General features: G+C 49.9%; 1 pseudogene across 1 annotated transcript in view; it reads right to left on the bottom strand.

Moving 5' to 3' along the window:
* Window positions 1–15,908, bottom strand: part of LOC147092727 (NACHT, LRR and PYD domains-containing protein 3-like) — a 1,209,123-nt pseudogene that overhangs the window by 142,320 nt on the left and 1,050,895 nt on the right. The window contains exons 11-12 of the transcript XR_015075069.1: window positions 13,859–13,872; window positions 9,779–9,800 (exon numbers count right to left, since the gene is read on the bottom strand). The product of XR_015075069.1 is annotated as an NACHT, LRR and PYD domains-containing protein 3-like (transcript). The remainder of the gene's footprint in view (window positions 1–9,778; window positions 9,801–13,858; window positions 13,873–15,908) is intronic.

Genomic DNA, 15,908 nt, shown 5'->3' with positions numbered 1-15,908 from the left:
GCGGGGTTATCTGAGTAGTCTATGGTGCTCAAAGCTCCCTTTCAACTTTTCCACTTCCATCTTTACAAGCGGTCTTTTCCATACATCGTACTCAAGGGGACACAGATAGACAGGCTGCGCTGGCTCCAGTCATAAGTCTGTGTTAGGTGGGGCAGATGGAGTTAAAGCACCCGTGGCTGTGGCTACCCTCCCTGGGCCAGCCAGCAAAACTCGAAGTGCAACTACTAACGAATCAACTGTGGGGGGAGAGGTCGGTGTTTGTGCCTTTGGGGCAGAGTTGGGGAATTCTTTCCTGCGCTATCCTTCCAAGGATTTCTACAGTCCCTTCTCCAATGCCCATTCTTCCCACACCCGAAGCAATTACGCCTCGTATCGGAAGGGTTACCCCCTTCCTGGTGCCATTCCTTCTTACCCTGGCTGGGTTTTAACTCGTGAACTTTCCCTTTTGTTTGTGGTTCTTCTACCCCCCCTACCATTGCGGTAAGCCAGGGTCAGTTGTTTGACCACTGTCTCCTCGGTGACTTGGCGGCCCTTTGGTTCGAACCACAACTCAGCCTTGGCTCTGATCCGTGGCAAGCTGTTAGCCACCAGACTTCGGAGCCAGTGAGCCAGCTCATTCTGGTTCAAGTTAGCACAGTCGAGATCCCCATTACAGGCACTCCTGTACACAGGCCTGTCTGCAAAAGCCTGTGGGGTCTACCCTGCTAATTGTGTAGTCTTCTCCGCCCGGGAGAAAGGACTACCATCATTCATCCCCGTCGCCTCCAGAACTTGATGCCGGATGGCAGCGTACCCTCCCTGACCCTTCTTGCACTCAGCAGAGAGGGACTGGTACAGCTTTCCATCTAAGGTGAACAGAAGCAGCTTGGCCATTTCTGAGTCATCACACTCATTAATGCCTGCCGCTTGTTTCACTTCCATAAAGTGGACTGAGGGGTCTCGCTTTTGGGTGAGCTTGCTCAGGTGGCTTACCATAGCCCAAAGCTGTTGGGTCCCATGGGGAATCACGAATTGGCTTTCAAGGGGCCCCTGGCCCCCACCAACCCCGGGTGGGCCAAAATTTTGCTGTCGAGCCGGGCGCATCAGCCCCAGCTCCAACCTTTCCTGCATTTGTTTGCCCACTTCACCCTGCTGCCAAACTGAGTCAAAACCCGGCGCCACAGGTGGCGGTGGTGTGCACTCCTCCCTGTCCTCCCTACAGATTGCTTGTCCCTCCTGCTGCCCAACCGAGTTGTTCCCCGGTGCCACAGGTGATGTCTGAACAGTTTCTACTTCTACTTCCAGGTCCACCCGGGCCACACCCGGGCTTACGAGGCATACAATGCCTTTTGCCCTGGACAGAGCAAGTTTTAAACTGTCTATCTGCTTTTGACAGGGGCCTTGATCTCCCGCTTCAAAATCCCTAGTGCTTGCTACTTTATAAGCTACCTTCACATCTCTGAACTTTTCCTCCTGTTCCTTTAACTGTCTGGTTAGGCAAGCTTTCTCCTCTTTCAGTACTAGCTCATTGCTTTTTGCTTCGGTGACTTGACACCAAAAATACTCATGCCTGTTCCTGTGTTTCTCTACTAGCTGTAATTTCTCTTGATTTTGGGCTTGTAATTCCTGCAATAGTTCCTCCCCTGCCATAGCTCTTACCTGAAACAGTTTAGCTGCCTCCTGCAGCTCTGCTGTCAACGCTTTAACATGCTGATCTAAAAGCTGGACCTGTCGTAGGGCGCAGACCAACCAGATGGCCTTCTCTACCGACTTTTTATGATCCTTGCTCTCAGTCCATTTGGCTGCAGCGTCCATCGGATGGCCAGCACACATCGGACTGGTCACCCATTTCCTGGTGATATTCACCTTCTCAAAAACGTTAGAGGAAATCCTCTCTTCCATCTTCGTTCTTTCATCAAACACAGGGTCTATTGCATTACATCCCTTTTGCCAAAGTGCTGCCGCAGTCGCCATTCTGTAAGGGGTGGTGTGTGTGGTCAGCTTTACCTCTGACTCCCTGAGCAGTTCGAATCGCTCTCACTCCTTTGGTTCTAGACTTTGGACTTATTTGGGGGTTGCAATGAAATTGCAGCAGACACCTGAGTTGGTCAAAAGAATTGAGATTTTTATTTTGAGACAGGAAAATATACAATACAATAAATATTATACTGTGGCGTACCGATCACAGAACGGACACAATCCGCTTTCCGGTCCGTAGACTATAAATCAGGCGTCATGCCTTTAAGAAGGATCACACCTTTAAGAAACTCGATCTGCAACATAGTTAAGCCCAGAGCGGGGGAGGAGCAGTCGAAGCTGTGGACTGAGAAAAGAGAGTTGTACTTGTGTAGTCTCTGACTCCATTTTGTGTTCAGCATGCAGCCTCAACAATTAAACCTTTTCTGTTGAACCTCTCCGAGTTCAGTATTTTTTGCTAGGAGTACGTAGACTCCTACATTGGTGACCCCGACGCTCAGGACGACTCCTAAGCGTAACCATGGCTGACACAAACGCAGTTTCTGTGAAGCTGCCGGAGTTCTGGGAGAACCTGGCCACCGCCTGGTTCCTTCAAGCCGAATCGCAATTCCGACTCCGCGGCATCACCGCCGACGCAACGATGTACGACTACCTCCTCGCCTCCCTGGGCAGCTCCACAATCACGAAAGTCTGGAAAGCACTACAAAACCCTCCGGAGGAAGGAAAGTACGCACATCTCAAGGCCGCGCTCATTAAAAAATTCACAGCCTCCCAATTCGTGCGCAACTGCCACCTCCTCGACCTCCCGGCCCTCGGTGACTCCACGCCATCAGACTTGCTCTCACACATGCTTGCTCTGACCGACGAGAAACCACCCAGTTCCTCTTCCGCATGCTCTTTATCCGCCAACTACCTCCCAGCATCCGCCCGGCGATCATGGCGTCCAGCCTCATGGACCTCGAGGCCCTGGCCGACGAAGCCGATAAGCTCCTGTCTGCCAGCTCCAACCACGCCGTCACCCCCGACCTGGCCTCCGCAGCGTCGGCGCACGCTCCACCCTCTATCGCGCGGCCACACAGCTCGGCCACGAGGTCCCCCAGGCCCCCACATCCCCCAGGCCCTCCTACCCAAGGCTACTGCTACTTCCATACCCGGTTCGGCGCACGGGCACGCCGTTGCAGCCATCCCTGCACGTTTCCAACCGCCCGCACACCGGCCTACACGATGGCCGTGGGGCAAGCAGGTGCGCTGCTGTACGTTACGGACAGCGCCTCCGGACGCCGTTTCCTATGCGACACGGGCGCGCAGCACAGCATCATCCCCGCGTCTGCCCTCGAGATCCAGCGAGGCAGCCGCGGCCCTGCGCTGGCTGCCGCCAACGGCACCGACATCCGGACGTACGGCACCCGCACCGTCACCATAGACCTCGCAGGCCGCCGCTACCACTGGGAGTTTATCACCGCCAAGGTGCTCTCCCCGCTCCTCGGTGCGGATTTCATGTGCGCCCACGGCCTGTTGGTCGACATGCCTCGGCGCCACCTCGTGGACATGAACACCATGTCACCTGTCCCGGGTGCCATGGCCCCCCCCAACCCGCCAAAATGGCGTGGCAGTGCCGCGCCCGCTCAGCGGACGACTACTCAGCACTCCTGGCTGAGTTCCCAGCCCTCACCAACCCGATCTTCTCTGTGAAGGTTGCTAAGCACGGGGTAGAACACTTCATCCCCACCACAGGCCCACTGGTGTATGCCCACGCCCGCAGGCTGGACCCAGCCAAGCTGGAGATCGCGGGGGCCGAGTTCGCCACAATGGAACAGCTCGGCATCATCCACCGCTCCAACAGCCCCTGGGCCTCCCCACTCCACATCGTCACCAAACCCGACGGGGGATGGCGACCCTGCGGGGACTACCGGCGCCTAAACAACGCCACCACGCCGGATCGGTACCCCATACCGCACATTCAAGACTTCTCGGCTAGACTGGCCAGCCGCTCAGTCTTCTCCAAAGTCGACCTGGTGTGCGGTTACCATCAGGTGCCAGTCCACCCCACGGACGTTCCCAAGATGGCCATAATCACCCCTTTTGAGCTATTCGAGTTCCTCCGAATGCCCTTCGGCCTCAAAAACGCGGCCCAGGCCTTCTAGCGGCTCATGGACTCGGTCATCCGGGACCTGAAGCTCCTCTTTGTTTACCTGGATGACATCCTGGTAGCTAGTTCCTCCAAGCAGGATCACATCGAGGACCTCCGCACCCTGTTCCAGTCACTCAGTGAGCACGGGCTCATCATCAGCCCAGCCAAGTGCCAATTCGGCCTCAGCTGGATCGAATTCCTCGGCCACCACATCACGCAGTACGGAGCCATTCCCCTGTCCGCCAAGGTGCAAGCCATCCAGCAGGTCCCCCGGCCTACAACCATCAAAGGCCTCCAGGAGTTCTTGGGGATGATCAACTTTTACAACCGCTTCATTCCCGGAGCGGCCTCCCTCATGCGGCCCCTAAACGAAGCCCTCCGGGGTAAGAAAGACAGAATGGCAATCGAGTGGTCGGCGGACATGTTGACCGCTTTCGATTCGATCAAAAAGGCGCTCGCCAACGCCACCATGCTCGCTCACCCACAGCCCAACGCCAGGGTGGCCCTCACCACGGACGCCTCCGACCACGCGGTCGGCGCCGTGTACGAACAGTGGGTCGACGGGGCATGGCAACTGCTGGCCTTTTTCAGCCGCCAACTGCGCCCTCCGGAGGCCAAATACAGCGCCTTTGACTGCGAGCTCCTCGCACTGTACCTGGCAGTCCGCCATTTTAGATTTCTTCTGGAGGGCCGCCCCTTCACCGCGTTTGTCGACCACAAACCCCTGACATTCGCGATGGCGAAATCTGCGGACCTGTGGTCAGCCAGGCAACAACGCCAGCTCGCCGCGGTATCCGAATTCACCACGGACATCCAGCACGTCTCCGGTCGAGACAACGTGGTGGCCGACTGCCTATCCCACCCCGCCGTCCACGGCGCCCACCTGGCAGTGGACTATGCTCAACTGGCAGCGGAGCAACGCACCGACCCCGATCTGCTCTCCGTGCCCACAACCCTCCCAAGGCTGCGACTGACCGACGTCGCCTGCGGCCCATCTGCCGTCACATTCAAATGCGACACCTCCTTGGCGCAACCCCGTCCCGGCGTCCTGGCGAAAACGGGTGTTCGACATCGTCCATGGCCTCTCACACCCTGGCACCCGCGCGTCCATTAGACTGGTGGCCAACCGATTTGTCTGGCGCGGCCTGCGCAAAGATGTGCACGTCTGGGCCAGATCCTGCATAGCTTGGCAGCGTGCCATAATCCACCAACACATCAAAGCCCCACTCGAGGAGTTCACCGTGCCAGAAAGAAGATTCGACCACGTCCACATCGACCTCGTCGGCCCCCTGCCGCCATCACAAGGTCACACGCACCTGCTGACAATCGTGGACCGTACCACCCGCTGGCCCGAGGCCATTCCACTGACGTCCACCACCACCGCCGACATCGCGAGGGCGTTCATCGGTACCTGGGTCGCCCGGTTTGGCGTCTCCTCCGTCATGACGTCGGATAGAGGCCCGCAGTTCACCTCTGATCTGTGGGCCGCCATCGCCCGAAACCTCGGGGTGGCCATTCACCGCACCAGGGCTTACCACCCCCAAGCCAATGGACTGTGCGAGTGATTCCACAGGTCCATGAAAGCATCCCTCCGCGCCAGCCTCGAGGATGAGGCTTGGATCGACCGCCTCCCGTGGGTGCTACTTGGCCTACGCTCCGCGGTCAAGGAAGACCTGCAAGCCTCAGCGGCGGAACTCATGTACGGCCAGCCACTGCGCATACCTGGAGAGTTCCTGCCCACCGCCACGACCCCCTGGTCGGCTGACCAGCAACGCCGCGCTTTCGCCAACCGAGCACAACAGTTCGCTCCGGTCCCCACCGGCCGGCACGGTGAACCAGCAACCCGCGTACCACCTAGCCTGCACATGGCCAAATTTGTTTTCGTGCGCCATGACACCCACCGAGGACCTCTACGGCCCCCATACGACGGCCTCTACAAGGTACTCCAGACGGGGAACAAGTTTTCCTCCTCGAAGTGGGCGGCAGAACTGACAAGGTGTTGGTCAACCGGCTCAAGCTGGCACACCTAGAGCCCAATGAACCCGTTCAAGTGGGCCAACCCCCACCGCGGGGCAGACCGCCTAAGAGCCAGACGCGTCCGACCGCCCCGCTCCCGACACCAACCGCCAAGTGCCGTTCCGGCCGTGCCATCGAGCCACCACGCCGGTTCATACGCTCCCTACTAGCGGATTTTGGGGGGAGCTGTGTGGCGTACCGATCACAGAATGGACACAATCCGCTTTCCGGTCCGTAGACTATAAGTCAGGCGTCATGCCTTTAAGAAGGATCACATCTTTAAGAAACTTGATCTGCAACATAGTTAAGCCCAGAGCGGGGGAGGAGCAGTCGAAGCTGTGGACTGAGAAAAGAGAGTTGTACTTGTGTAGTCTCTAACTCCATTTTGTGTTCAGCATGCAGCCTCAACAATTAAACCTCTTCTGTTGAATCTCTCCGAGTTCAGTATTTTTTGCTAGGAGTACGTAGACTCCTACAATACTCTAAAAAGTGGGAACACTCAGAATATGCGAGGGAGAATTACAATAGACAAAAATACCTTACCCTCCCAACCCCACTATCCTAACTAGGTTGAAATCCAAAGGACCAGGAAATGCTCATCAAACAACTTTCTTGACAGATTGTAGAGGTTCACGATTTCGGGGTTCTCTTTAGTTGTGGCGGTTGGGGCCTGCCGTACCCTGGACATGGTGGAAGACTGCACCTGCGTTGGGTCTTCAGTCTTCGCCTGTCCGCTGATGCGGTTAGCTGCGTAGTTGGATTTATCGGGTAAGTATCCAATTTTCTTTGGTTAGGTAAAGTTTTTAGGGTCTTTTGTGTCAAATCTTACCCAGGGTTAAGTCAGACTAGCCTGTAGAGTGGAAACAAGTTTGTGATTTTTCGACTTCTCGGTGGTTGGTTTCTTGTTGGTCGTGGTGGCCCAATATTACCTGGTTGGTGGCAGCACGGTGGCATAGTGGTTAGCACTGTTGCCTCACAGCGCCAGGGACCCGGGTTTGAATCCGGCCTCGGGTGACTGTCTGTGTGGAGTTTGCACATTCTCCCCGTGTTTGCGTGGGTTTTCTCCGGGTGCTCCGGTTTCCTCCCACAGTCCAAAGATGTGCGGGTTAGGTTGATTGGCTATGATAAATTGACCCTTAGTGTTAGGGGGATTAAATACGTGGGGTTACGGGGATAGTGTGGGATATGTGTTGGTGTAGGGGTTATGGGGATTGGGTGGGATATGTGTCGGTGCAGGCTCGATGGGCCGAAATGGCCTCTATCTGCACTGTGGGGTTTCTGTGATTCTGTGAATATTGGTAGTTGTTGGTTTCTTGAGGCCTTTGGTTGCTGCGATTTCCTTTCTCTTCCGTTTCGTTCTTCTTCCTTCAAGTCTCCGATTCTCTGACTAAGTATGGTGATGATGATATCTTTTTCTGAACCGTACTTTCTCTCCTGTACTGAACTTGAGCCTTCTTTCTGATCTGCTCTGCTGATCTCAACGTGCTGACTGCCCTCATCGTGCTGACTGCCCTCAACCTATGGACTGTTTCACTGAACAAGCAGGCCTCAATTATACTGGTTTGAGGCCTGGCTTATCTGACCGCCAAATCTGTGGTTCTTTTGTTAAATTTTGGCGGGCTTGTTATTTTTTAAATGTTTTAAAAGCTCAACGAGCTTCGGGGATGGTCCATCTATTTTTAATTTGCTTTTAACTGGTTTCAGGATTGCTTTGAAATCAGTTTAAAATGTGTAAAGCATTTTGGAAATCTTTCTGATTGGTTTTAAACTGCTGTCTTTTCCTGCTGGGGCCAGGTTCTCTTTCGTTGACCGTTGGCATGTATAGTTTTATTCATCTTCTTGGTGGCTCCGTGAGTTTCGCTGGGAACAGTTTTTATTGTCTTTATGTAGAAAGGTTGGGGTGGCCCAGAACATTCAATACTCAAACTGTCTGTGTTTCAGGGGCCCATCCCACCTCCCTTTGCCACAGTTTTCCACAGGGCTGAACATGACTTTTAAACTAGCCAAATCTTCCTGGGGTTTTGATTTTAAGCCCCTTTGGACCAATATTATTTCAAACAGTCCAATATCATTTATTTCTTACTTTGGGGGAATTTGTATAATTTTGAGAGGCTTACAGTCTTCAAGGCCTTAACTGCAAAGACTTCGTCAATGTGTTTTTGTACTTTTATCTCTTCCAGGAGCAGGCCTCCTCTCAGCATTTACTCAGTGCAATTATAAGTAGAGTGTAATTATAAGTAGATCTTCAGAATGTCCTTAGTCAGACAAACTCATTTATGTTAGTCTAAAAGTGTTAACACAGCCAAGTATCCCACGGTGCTTTGCGTTTGTTTTCCAGCCTGACAAGACTGAATGGTACCTTTCAGACATATTATACCAGTTAAATATTGAGGCCTACCCCTTTATATCCCCTAAAGCAAATTTTATCCTAACAATCCCCCCTTTTGGCCCTTGGCTAAGCCCAAGGTAGCCAACCCTTATCCATCACCCATGGTTGCCCATAGATGTGCCCCGCTTAGGGTTGTGCTCTTGCAACCACCCAGGCATCCCCTGGATACTTACATATGCAAGATGCTGTACCTCATCTAACCTGGTTCCCTTCGTGGTGGCCACCAGTCCGGATGGAAGAGAGGCAGAACATATGATAGTCCTATCAAACTATGATTGTCTCCCCTTTTATATGCACCTTACCCCAGTAGTTACTCCTCCTGGTACCACTCAGACATGTTCTTTGTTGGGATCAAAGAGACACTGAGGATATTCTCACCCAGGCTCTGTTTTATTGCCTTTGCCAACCTTTTCATCCTCTGCCCACGATATTACAGGCCATGAAAATCAAGAAGCACATTACAACAAATTGCACTACTACTAATATATGTGAGATTAATCTAATCCAAGGATGGATCTCTATATTTAGTCCCCAACTCCAGAGGTCATCCCACCAAGTGGTGACTTTAATTTGGTCAATGTCATACTTAATGTTCTTATTGTTCTGTTGTAGGTTATAATAAACCTTCTGGGAGAGGCCTATCTCCATTCACAATACTTTCAAGTGGTCCGGCAACGGGGGTATCGGATACCAAAATGTGTTCTGATAGTCCTTTAAGTCTTCCTTGATATAGTCAGAAACTTGTAAGGTGGTGAGATTATACTGGTGTATCTCCAACAATTCCTCATGTCCAATCCGTACCGGGATTTCAGGAGTGAAGTAGAACTCTGGACTTGGAATATCACAAGTTAGATTGGCATATTTAAACATTTTTAAATTAGTTGTAACACAATATTCACCCTTTCCGGCATATGCCACTTGAGTGGGCTTTAAATCCGCCTCTAGGGCCTCCATGGTATAATTAATATCCTGATTGGTACCAGTATTGTTAAACCCACACTGTGCTTCTGGACTGTGCCCAATACTATTTGGACATACAGTGATAGAGTGCCTAGTAACACATCCCTCCAATTTTGTTCCAGCCAAATTCCCTTTAATCTTTACAGCATATGGTAACATATTGTGATGGGATATGTGCATTCCGTCCTTCATTGCCCCAATATTCTGGATTCGGTACACCTCGTCCTTGGGCTTCGGGTGCCATTACCAGTACCAACACTAGGAGCCCTCCCCTGTCAGGTTTACACTCGACTTGTGTGGGGTACACCCGAACCATTGCTCTTAACTGGCAATCCGTCAAGCTCCTGTCTGCCAACATCTGTTTAGAGGTACCATCCCCCTTGTGCCCACCGGTCAGGTTCGCCCTTAATTGTTGATTCATTATCCATAAGGGTACTTCCCCTGCCTGTATCTAGGCCAGGGTTTCTATGGTTTGTTCCACATTCCAGTTACCATATGTGCTACATATGTCATTAGCAGCCGCCTGCTGAGATGCATTGTATTCTTCTTTTATTAATTTATTAATGGTTTGGGCGTGTGTTTCTAGCACCGTAACTATCTTTTGCCAATGTATGGTCAACGTTTGATCCTCAGATAATTCCTTATCCGCGTTCTCATTTGTTTTTTGTAATACAGCTTTGATGCGAGACCCCAGGTCTCTAACCTTCTGATCTAGTGTTGCCAAATCAATAGTATTAACAACTGAGGTACCCATATTAAAGGCAGTTGCTGCGTCATTTATCACAGACCTTTTACGTCTCCATATTTGTTTATTTCTTTTACTATGCCCACCACCACTCCATGTTGCACCTTGTTCTAACACTTGAGTAAGGAGGTGTTGATATAATTGTTGAGTTTTCTTAGAACACCGTGTAGGTAAGGCCATATCTGTTAAATCTAGCACTGCCGGTACAAGCTCATGTTGCACATTGTCATACAATACATTTTCAGTGAGGGTTATAACCAAGCCACTGGTAGTGCCTGATGTTTGCATTGGGCAGGCCAGGGGTCGAAGGCAGTTGGTGAGGTAATTATAGGCTTGATTGGCATAGGGGTTGTTGGGGGCTGTCGTATTGTGTACGTCTGGGTACACGTTGACTTCCCTTCCCCCATGCAGGTGGGGCTTCCCCCCATGGTTGTACTAACATGTTTTGCGTCGCATCCCCAAGCAACATACAGTTATATTCTGGCCTTGCCTTTCTTGGATGATTATGGTACTCTGGTCAGAGCACTGGCCTCCTGATTGTATCCAGAACCCACACAGTAATCCATATTCCCCTTCTGGAGGTGAGGGTTGTGGGTACACCAGGGGACATCGTTTTAAATGTTGGATAGTCATTTGGCAATGACACCCCTGATAGTTAGCCCAGCGGCTCCCCACATCTTGATACATCAATTGTTTGTATACTTTGTTGTTTTCCCGTGTCCCACATATAAGTGTTGCTCGATCTGTGCTATGCTCCCATAATGACTGTTCGGAGGAATTATTCACACACTTAGTGTGAGTGACTATACATACACACCCTGTGGTACTACTACCGTTAACCAAATGTGCGGGGAACTCGCATCTCCTGGTTTCCGCTGGATTCTTTGCTATGGCTCCAGCACACAAACCTCCCAGGAGGAGGAGTGCCCATATTCTGCCCATTTTGTTGTTTACAATGTAGATTGCGACAAGGTGTCCCCATTTCCTGGTTACTCCAGTAGGTGAAGCACCTGTAGGCGGAAACAAAGGGACAGTCCTTAGTGTTTGTGATAAATCCATGTAGTGGAACAAGAACTCGAAGAGGCGATAACGTAGAATTAGCACGAGTACTTTATTAACAAACAGAGTAACAAACATCATGCCTGCATCCTGGCATTTCACTCTTTGCTGACCTTGACAGGAAGCAAACCTCTGACCTTAACAGGAAGCAAACCTCTGACCTTAGCAGCAGCATTGGCTACAGCACCACCTGGTGGATAACCTTAATCATAACATCCCAGATTACTACATCCCTCCACCGTTAAGATTTCAGTATGAATTTCTTAACAAACAACCATTCCTGAGGGTCACATAAGGAGTCGCCATTCATCATGTTCCATACTTGACAAATCTAACAGTTCAGTATCAATCTCTCTGGTGGCTTGCGAGTCCTTTGTGAACGTCTAACAGTAAAGTCCCTGCTTGTTTGTGGTGAAGCCACCAGCTGCTCCTGAGCAGTGCTCAGAGTATCTGACTCTGCAACGATGGTTTCCTCTTGACGAATAGGTTCCTGTGGAATTGTCTCTGCCCCTGGTGGTGGCACCACAGATGCACTTGGATAACTGGGGGCAAACCTGTCTTCAGTCATTGCATCTGGAACCTTCATTTCAATTTCCCCTTGTCTGGGAAGTATCTGATCTACATGTCTGCGTACTACCCTACCATCTCACAACATGACCTTGTATGATACTGGACCTGTCATTGAGTCTATGAAGCCAGGAATCCACTTTGGTCCATAACTGAAATTCCTGGTAAGGACCACATCTCCTTCTCCAAAACATCGGTTCTTTGTTCTTTTGTCATGGTTCTCTTTTTGTTTGTTTTGTCTGTTTTCCATTTTCCTTTTTAGGTCTGGGTGGACAAGGTCAAGAGTGGAGCGTAGTCTACGACCTAATAACATCTCAGCAGGAGAGAGTCCTGTGGTGGATTGAGGTGTTCTTCTGTAGCTAAACAGAACCCGTGACACTTTGGCTGCTAAACTCCCTTCTGCACTTTTGTTCATCATCTCCTTAAATGTTTGTGCGGCTCTCTCCGCAAGTCCATTCGAGGACGGATGATATGGAGCCGAGGTCACCTGCACTATGCCATTATTTCTCAAGAACTCTTTTGTCTCTGTACTCACAAAACAAGTGGCATTGTCACTCACCACGATCTCCGGTAGCCCTTGATCACTGAAGCTCCGATGCAGGCAGTCTATAGTAGTAGTGGCAGAAGCAGAATTTACAGGATAAACATCCATCCATTTGGAATGTGCATCAATGATTATGAGGAACATCTTCCCCATGAATGGACCCGCATAATCTAAGTGCAATCTTCTCCATGGTTTATCCGGCCACTCCCAGAGGTGGAGAGGAGCCGCTGCTGGTGCCTTCCGGTGTTCCTGACAAGTGCTGCATGTCTTGACTAGATTTTCTATCTCCTCATCTACCTTTGGCCACCACAAGTAACTCCTAGCCAAGGCTTTCATATGCGAGACCCCCGGATGACACTGATGTAGTTGCTCTAGGATAGACTGTTGTGCTGGCTGTGGAATAATCACTCATGCTCCCCACAACACGCAACCATCCTGCACAATCAGCTCTGTTTTCCTTACACTGTAGGGTGTGAAGTCAGCTCCTTCCGGATGCTGTGGCCATCCCCTCACCACATATTCTCGAACTCTAGACAGTACTGGATCTTTACCTGTCCATGTTCTTACTTGTTCTGCAGCCACAAGTGCCGTGTCAGTGTCCTCCAACATCAAAACTCTGTCCTCTGGAGCTGCACAGATAGGTGTGTCTGGCAGTGGAAGACGGCTCAAGGCATCTGCGTTCCCATGGTACTTGCCCGCCTTGTAGATGATGACATACTCATATGCCCTCAACGTCACTGCCCACCTCTGGATGCGGGGTGACACCACCTGTGGAACTGCTTTCATTTCATTGAAAAGAGAGAGAAGAGGTTTATGATCGGTGTATATGGTGAACTTCCTGCCATATATGTACTTGTGGAACCTCTGTAACCCAAACATTACTGCTAACCCCTCTTTGTCTAATTGGGAATAGTTTTTTTCCGCTGGTGTTAGAGTTCAGGACATAAACCCTATTGGTCTTTCAGTTCCATCTTCCATGCAGTGTGAAAGAACTGCCCCCACCCCATAAGGTGAAGCGTCACAAGAGAGAATTATGTCTTTCTCTGCATTGTAGTGAACCAGCACATCCGACGACAGCATCAGTTTCTTGGACTGTTCAAATGAAACCCCCTGCTCCTCTCCCCACTGCCACTCTGTCTCCTTGCACAGTAGTTTGTGAAGAGGTGCTAACACAGTTGACAAGTTTGGTAAAAACCTGTTATAATAGTTCAGCAGTCCCAGGTAAGCTTTTAACTCAGCCACATTTGTAGGAGCAGGGGCGTCCTGCAGTGCTTGTACCTTCTCCTTGAGCGGATGGAGCCCAGTGATATCCACTCTGTGTCCCAGGAACACTGCCTCATTCCCCAGGAAAGTGCACTTCTCTTGAGCCTAGGGTTTATCTTCCTAGGGTTTATCTTCAACCCTGCTGCTTGGATGATATCTAATACTTGTACTAAGGCGTGTACGTGTTTCCTATTTGTTCCCGAGGTTATCAAAATGTCATCTACATACTTGTGGTGATTATTCTTGTTTTGTAAGAAGTATTGTGATTGGTTGTCTGTTTCCTGCCTTGAGATGTATGCTGTAAACTCATTGGTAGTTGATGTCATGTGATTTGTGGTGGCCATCTTAAATTCAGTTCTCTACAGCCTTGGTTGGGACTGGGTGTTGAAGATGTGCTGCTGGGTTTTTAAGGTTAATAAAGCCTAGATTTAGAAAGGCAAATCTACTCTTTATTTCAATTTATTAACCTTTCGTTAGAATGGAGCGATATCTTCAACCGGAACGATTTAATGCTGACCCTAATTCTGCAGGAGTGGATGATAAATGGAAACACTGGTATCGTACATTAAAAAACTTTTTGGGTGTGTTGGATCAAGAGTCTCTAAATAAGTTGAATATACTGATCAACTACATTGCTCTGGATGTGTATAAGTATATCTTGGACTGTGAAACTTATGAATTGGCTATTGCTACATTGGAAAAGATTTTTGTTAAACCAAAGAATGAGGTATTTGCACGTCATCTTCTATCTGCCCGTAGGCAGCAGGTGGGAGAATCTTTGGATGCTTATTTACAAGCACTTTGACGCCTTGGTGCTAACTGTAATTATAAGGCCGTGTCGGCAGAAGAATATAAGGAAGAATCACAGAATCACAGAAACCCCACAGTGCAGATAGAGGCCATTTCGGCCCATTGAGCCTGCACCGACACATATCCCACCCGATCCCCGTAACCCCTACACCAACACATATCCCACCCTATCCCCGTAACCCCACGTATTTAATCCCCTAACACTAAGGGTCAATTTATCATAGCCAATCAACCTAACCCACACATCTTTGGACTGTGGGAGGAAACCGGAGCACCCGGCAGAAACCCACGCAAACACGGGGAGAATGTGCAAACTCCACACAGACAGTCACCCGAGGCCGGATTTGAACCCGGGTCCCTGGCGCTGTGAGGCAACAGTGCTATACACGATGCCACCGTGCTGCTCGGTACAGGATGCTTTTATTAATGGATATTGTCCAGATCAATTCGGCAGCGGTTATTAGAAAATAAGACTTTGGATCCCAAGAGTGCTTTTGAGCAAGCCTCTACATTGCATTTGGCTCAGAGAAGTTCGGATTCTTATGCTCCTTTTAATTGGTCTGCGACTGTGGTTTCGGCAGTTCCAGATGAAAAGGAATTATGTGGACTTAATAGGAGTGGTTTACCAGATTCTGAAACAGTTTGTACTTCGGCTGCTGTTGCCTCTAGGATTCAGAAGTGTTATTTTTGTGGGAACGCCCGGCACCCTCGTCTGAAGTGTCCTGCTTGGGAGGCTGTGTGTAGTAAATGCGGCAAGAGAGGTCATTATGCACGTGTTTGTAAATCAATTGCCTCCTCTGCGACTATTCAGCCTTTAGATAGGGCGTTTATTGCATCAGTTTCTGCTGCCTTTGCTCATGGCCTAAATAAAGCTATAGTTACGGCCCAAGTTAATGGGTGAGAAGTGAAGGCCCTTATAGATACGGGCAGTACCGAGAGTTTTATAAGTCTTCAGTTTGTGAAGGAGAAGCGTTTGAAAATTTCACCTGTTACTTATCAGGTGTGTATGGCTCAGATGACTCTCACCTCACAAGTAGCTGGTTGTTGCCTTGTGAAATTAATTCTTCTAGGTAATACGTATACTGATATACGCCTATCTGTTTTGCCTAATCTCTGTGCGGATATTTTGATTGGTCATGATGTGCTTCAATTACACGAGTCTCTCAGTCTTTCTTTTGGAGGAACTAAGCCACCTTTATCTATTTGTGGATTAACTTCTTTATCCATTTATCCATTATCACTTTTTTCCAATTTGATGCCGGATTGTAAGCCAATTGCTACCAAGTCAAGAAGGTATAGCAGTCAGGATAAAGAATTTATTAATTCTGAAGTTCAACGTCTTTTATTGGAAGGAATCATTGAACCTAGTTGTTCGCCCTGGCGGGCACAAGTAGTTATCACCACTAACGAGAGACACAAGAAACGAATGGTGATAGACTACTCTCAAACTATTAATAGGTATACTCAA

Source organism: Somniosus microcephalus, unplaced genomic scaffold (assembly GCF_052327205.1).
Source record: "Somniosus microcephalus isolate GS21.2 unplaced genomic scaffold, FLI_Smic_1.0 unresolved_chr2, whole genome shotgun sequence".
In the NCBI taxonomy this organism is placed as follows: domain Eukaryota; kingdom Metazoa; phylum Chordata; class Chondrichthyes; order Squaliformes; family Somniosidae; genus Somniosus; species Somniosus microcephalus.
Note: the sequence above shows the minus strand (reverse complement) of the source record. Positions and strands in the feature narration are given on the sequence as shown.